The 6,000-nt window shown below is 42.9% G+C and overlaps 1 protein-coding gene across 1 annotated transcript in view; it reads left to right on the top strand.

The window, feature by feature from the left end:
- Positions 1-675: 675 nt before the first annotated feature.
- LOC136942765 (uncharacterized) overlaps positions 676-6,000 on the top strand; it is a 28,194-nt gene continuing 22,869 nt past the window's right edge. Inside the window, exon 1 of the mRNA XM_067235738.1 lies at positions 676-1,121. The gene's annotated coding sequence lies outside the window, so the exon portion shown is untranslated. The remainder of the gene's footprint in view (positions 1,122-6,000) is intronic.

Here is a 6,000-nt window from a genome sequence, read left to right as displayed (position 1 = left end):
AAAAGCTTGTCTGAGCTCATGAAACGGCTATATTAGTGCCGTTTTATAGGAAGCCTCTTGTGCACATAATTGTTCACGGCATCGTAAAAAGCGAGAACGACAAAGTGCAAACTAGGAGATCTGTGGAAGTATTGACCACCTATTTTCACACTCACAATAACAACATACGTAAACCGAGAAAATGTGTTGGACCACGCAAACACACCCAGAGTGTTGAAACCGCAGGATGACTTCATCACAGGGCATGAGGCCTGATGCACATTTGCGGCTCAGGGAACAAGTTGTGCATTCAAGCACTTATAAGTGACATCACATATTATTTGCACATGAAACTTTTGTCCCCTCTTTAAATTTACAATGTGACATTTAAAACAGCAGCACCTGGAAAGTAATTTGCCAAACAGCTGGTGTGAGCTGCTAACAAATATCAAAAAACGTCCACTTGGAATGATGGACATTTCTGGCGACCACATTTACTCAATTAATTTACATTTAATTTATCTAAAGGATACACCCTCAGTCAGCCTATAGCAGTAATCACTCAAAGCCCTGCCTTGATTAAAAAATAAGACTAAACAAAGTCGAAAATTTTGATACCGTAAAAGGAAACAATAAGCTCAAACGGAAAGGAAGAAAGAAATAACCTCCATTAGCCTTCTCTCTCTCTTGCCGCTGATTGATATGATAGCCAGCCTATTCAAACTGCAAATTTTACACATGATTGAGGCTCTATTGAATGTAATGAGAATAGCCTTCCTGAATATTGCACTTGAGTGACTGCATGACCACCACAACAATGGCTTCCTTTCTAGTTCCTGGGCCCTGAACCTGTTTCTCATAGTACTGAGACCATGATGTGATTACAGCAGGTCTCCGACTGAAGCACCACGGCTTTGGGTTTCTTGCTGTGACGGATGTGAGCGTTCCCTCCGCAGGGAGCAATTCACCACGTGTTAATTGACCACTGCAATCACTCAACAGATTTATGGAGCCTTTGAAGGCCCGAAGGAGACTTCCAGGACAGGCATGCGAGAGGAGCAAGGCCTGGCCCGAAGTGAGGTCAGGATGAGGGGAGAAACGGGTGGTGTCTGGTGGTTCTCTGGCTGCAACTACAGATGTAGGTTCGTAAACTCTAATTTCTTACACTGACCTCAGTGGAAACTGGAATACTGTTGACCTTTGTGGAGAACTAGAAAAACACAAACACTAACACTTCCTGTTCCGACACAACACAAACACTAACACTAACACTTCCTGTTCCGACACAACACAAACACTAACACTAACACTTCCTGTTCAGACACAACACAAACACTAACACTTCTTGATCCGACAACACTAACACTTCCTGTTCCAACACAACACAAACACGAACACTTCCTGTTCCGACACAACACAAACACTAAACTTCCTGTTCCGACAACACAAACACTAACACTTCCTGTTCAGACACAACACTGTTCCGACACAACACAAACACTTCCTGTTCAGACACAACACATTTACATTTAGTTATTTAGTAGACGCTCTTATCCAGAGCAACTTACAGTAAGTACAGGGACATTCCCCCGAGGCAAGTAGGGTGAAGTGCCTTGCCCAAGGACACAACGTCATTTGACATGGCCGGGAATCGAACCAGCGACCTTCTGATTACTAGCCCGATTCTCTAACCAGTCAGCCACCTGACTCCCCTACACAAACACTAACACTTCCTGTTCCGAAAACACTAACAGTTCCTGTTCCGACAACACTAACACTTCCTGTTCCGACACAACACAAACACTAACACTTCCTGTTCCGACAACACTAACACTTCCTGTTCCGACAAAATGATGTGCCGGTTAAAATGGAAACGTTCCGCCAAATGAATTAATTCCAGGAATTCCATTCCTTTTTCGTGTAGACCTAACTGTAAAATGGTGAACTTATGAACATGACGCAACCAAAACATGGCTGCCGCCTAAGCCTATTCGGTCTCCCTGACGCATAGGCTTATTACAGTTTCACGCCCAGAATCAAAATTCTGAGCCGACAGGTCTGTGGGGAATTGCTTTTTCTCCTATAGGCTGCCCTCCTCAACTTTTTTGATGAACAATTCGCCGAGATGCAAAATGATTCACTAATTAAAAACACAGAGGAAAAAAGCTAGAGCTCGTTACTTTTCGAGTTTGGTTTTCCGTCACTTCAGACTCACGATCTAAAGGTCTAAAAGTGCTAAAACCTTCACCATAATTCAAGAGTAGTGTACTTTCACGAACCCAATCATTGATTCTAGCTTAAAATGTGTAAAAATAGGTTATATGACTTACCGATCGTGGCTTCCTCCAACACTATCAGGCGATTCCAGTTGAAAACAACAATGGCCCCCGAAAAATAATTTATATTCGTAACGGCGAGCTGCGATTTGAAGCTAAATCAAATAGGAGCTAAAAACCGAGGTTGGGGGCTTGGTCAGCAGCACACAATTTCCAGAAAGGATGTGTGTGCGTCTCACCAAGCTCGCGCGTGTGTCAAGTAGGGTGACCACCTGTCCCGCATTTTCAATATGCGACGTGCGGGACAAGGGGTGATAATACTGTGCGACACAACGCAAAGCGCGACAGGTGGTCACCCTAGTGTCAAGGGGCAGGATGAGTCTGAGAATTTGGAGCACATGCGCTATGGAGCAATTCAATTGAATTCAATCATATATTGACATATCAAGGTGAAATTGCGTATGGTACTTCAGAATGATGTCATCTTGAAGGCACAAAGGTTTGAAAAACCATCAGTCAAAATTATATTTGATTTATTAACACAAAGATATTGTGGCAATGTGGACATTTACATGAATACACTTCTTTCAGCCATTTTGTATTGCATTCCTTATTCAATTTGATCTATGGTTCATGAGGAGAAGGGTTTTGAAGGTTGTACCAAATTTGGACAGTCCAGCAAAATTTATCATGGTGGACCTTATGGGTTCTTGAGGCTTTTTTGTTCCCCATGAGAAATAAGGCATGTGTACCAATTTTCAGGCATTTTGGAATAATGGGGCGCTGGGGAAATCACGTAGACTTTGGGCGTGGCCTATAGCGCCACCTATGGGCGTACATGGGCCATTAGCGGTCTGGGAGTAGTGAGTGACCTGGTGTATCATTGGGCCAAATTGGAAAAAATCGGGTCAAGGACTTTTTGTGCTATTGAGCCATTGGATGCCAACATTGGAAACAGAGGCAGAGGAGTGAAAGTAAGAGGAGGAGGACGAGGATGAGGAAGGCCAAGGACCATAATCTCTGATGAGATCCGAGCCGCTTTGGTTGACCATGTAGTCAACCATGGTCTAACAATGAGGGAGACTGGGCAAAGAGTACAGCCAAATTTGAGCAGGTACACTGTAGCATCCATCATCGGGACTTTCTGAAATGAGAATAGGTAAGAAATCTACTCTCACTACAAAATTGCAGTAGGCCTACTGCATATCAATACAGTACTCAATGAGTACAGTAGTAAAGTATTGCCTGTGGACTGTTCTGTAGGACTCTAAAAATAAAGTATGTTTCAAGTATTTGGAAAATGTATTCCTACTTTGTATTCCTACACAGTATTTACAGTATTTTACTATATGTTTGGCAGAACTGAAAGATTACCAACACAAGGTGGTCGGGAACGTCTTCTGTCTCCTGAACAGGAAACTGAAATCATGAACATGGTCCTAGAAAATAACGCCATAACATTACAGCAAATACAAAGAAAAATAATAATAATGTAACTGTATACACTATACAGTAAATTATTCTGTTATTTTGTATGTAAACCACTGTATGTTCAACTTTGTGTTGGTTGGGATGTACACTGTGTACATATATGTAAAATATATTTGTTACCGTGTATTTCTGTGTTCTGAGTATGAAAACAATATTCTCAAATATTTTACAACACACTTATGTATGTACTGTCTGTAGTAAATGTAACACTGAACAAAAAAAGGACTAACTCACTATGATGAATGAAGAAGAAGTCTTTTCCATTCATCATAGTGTTTTACATTGAGCACATCAGTGTTCAAATGGTTCTTATAAATGTCTATTCATATGATGGTTTGTGTTTGTTATTTAAAAACAAAATACCATTTTGAGATTTAATAACATTGTTTTGAATGTTAAGTTTAATTTTGCAGGAGAAGTGAGGGGTTTTGCCCATTGTGTGTGTGTTTTTTTGATTTGTGTGTAGAGTTCTGAGAGTATGAGGTATGCATTCAGAAAATGTGTGTAACCAATCGAGAAAAACTGTAATAATAAGAAGAATACTAACAAAAAAAATAGGTTTCCTCCTACCGGAGGAACCCTAATTAGATGACCAAGTTCAAGGCTCTCTTCAGATGTTTGTGTTTGGCAGGGGGAGGAGCCAGTGCTCCTTCCGTTGGATTGGTCCGCCAGACGGGGGGCGTGGTCAGATGCGTCCATCTGGTTCGTTGTAATCAGCTTATCAGGCGATAGCATCGAACAAGGAAACAGCACATTAATGTGTGGGAATGAGAAGTGCATGGGTTTTGTTTTTCACAGAGCCCCACGGCTTCCAGAACATTCCCAGTCCTCTCTTGCTGCACTTGCGTTGGGGAAGAGTTTGCAGGTCCGTTTGGAAAGGATCTGAGAGCTAACCTCTGTTCAGGAACCTAGTTTCAAGTTTATTTGTAAACTTAAAAATAAAAATAAAAATGTTCTCCTCTTGACAGTTCCCTGTACTTCTCTCTAATAAATCCTCATTTTACATGAGCTTCAATTGTCAGTCTTCTTAAGAGTTAAGCAGGTTTTAAAATGACATGAAGCTTCCAGCAGCATCCTCTCCAGTCCTCCTCCATGCAGCGCTAGCTGTTGTTGACTTCCTTTGTCTCCTTTAGGCCAGTGCGCCAGTGTGTCGATGTACAGTATAATCTCAAACCCATCTGCATCTGGACACTCTTAATCCCACCTAATCCCTCTCAGTGTCCCAGGCCAGCAATCCCAATGACAAAAACACTTGGTCAGTTATCTCTTGGCAGGGAAAGTGAGGAGCATTCACTGGCTTCTCGGTTTGCCTTGAAGTTTCTCCTCCATCGGAGTGTTTGTTGAGGAGATGAGTCTGAATGTGAGCATTCTGGTTGGAGGTAAGTGTGTGTTTTTCATTCTGGTTGTTTTCTGCTTTTCTGAGGTGGTGTTGTGTACTTAAGTGTTTTGTTCTTAACAAGGAAACCAGATCACAGTCATTGCTAGATGTGAGGCTATGTCATGGTGTGAGAGTCCTGAGAGATAGCTCAGATAAACAAACTCACACAGAGATGTTCCCAGTTTCTCCTCTGAAAATCTCCACACACTCAAGCGTTTTGGAAAGCAGTTACTGTTCTTTCAGTCAGGCTTGCAAAGAAAAACAGGTCTTGTGTTTGTATTGTGATTGTGGTGTCCTCACCAATACTTTCACAGAAGTATAGGAGAAGCATGTTTCATTTTAATCATCGGCTTTGATGAAACGTTCAACTGGCTGTAGCGCGGAGCTTCCAGACTTGGTAATTTACGGCGTCTCCTGCCAGTCAGAGACAGCATGCTAATGGGTTTGTGTTCCGCTGCTAAATCACCTCGAGCTGAGAACCCCGGCTCCCAGCGAACGTTTATGATCCATTAACAGCCAGCGTTGGAGGGTGCCAGAGTCACTGTGCCAACTGGCAAACCCCGACACGCACGCCTGGGTCACGCGCTGGCCCTGTCAGTGATGGGTTATACTGGGGTTTGCAAAATTCTCACTCCTGTTCTCGACGGGCGTGTTGTTTTAGCGAGACTGGTCGTCACGGTCCGCTATTGTGAACGGTTGACGGAGTGTACTGTAGGTAAACCCTGAATGTTGGACTTGGACAGCTCCAGGCAGGCTGGGCGGAAGAAGAATAGGAACGCAAGGGAGCTGTCTCGAATTGAGTGATATGATGTTTGAGTGGAGATGTGGTTTAGACCTGCTCGCGTGGACCCCACCCTGGGCTTGCCACCAGCGAAC

This window comes from Osmerus mordax, chromosome 5 (assembly GCF_038355195.1).
Source record: "Osmerus mordax isolate fOsmMor3 chromosome 5, fOsmMor3.pri, whole genome shotgun sequence".
Classification (NCBI taxonomy): Eukaryota; Metazoa; Chordata; class Actinopteri; order Osmeriformes; family Osmeridae; genus Osmerus; species Osmerus mordax.
The sequence above is the reverse complement of the archived record's forward strand: the minus strand, read 5'-3'. Positions and strand labels throughout refer to the sequence as shown.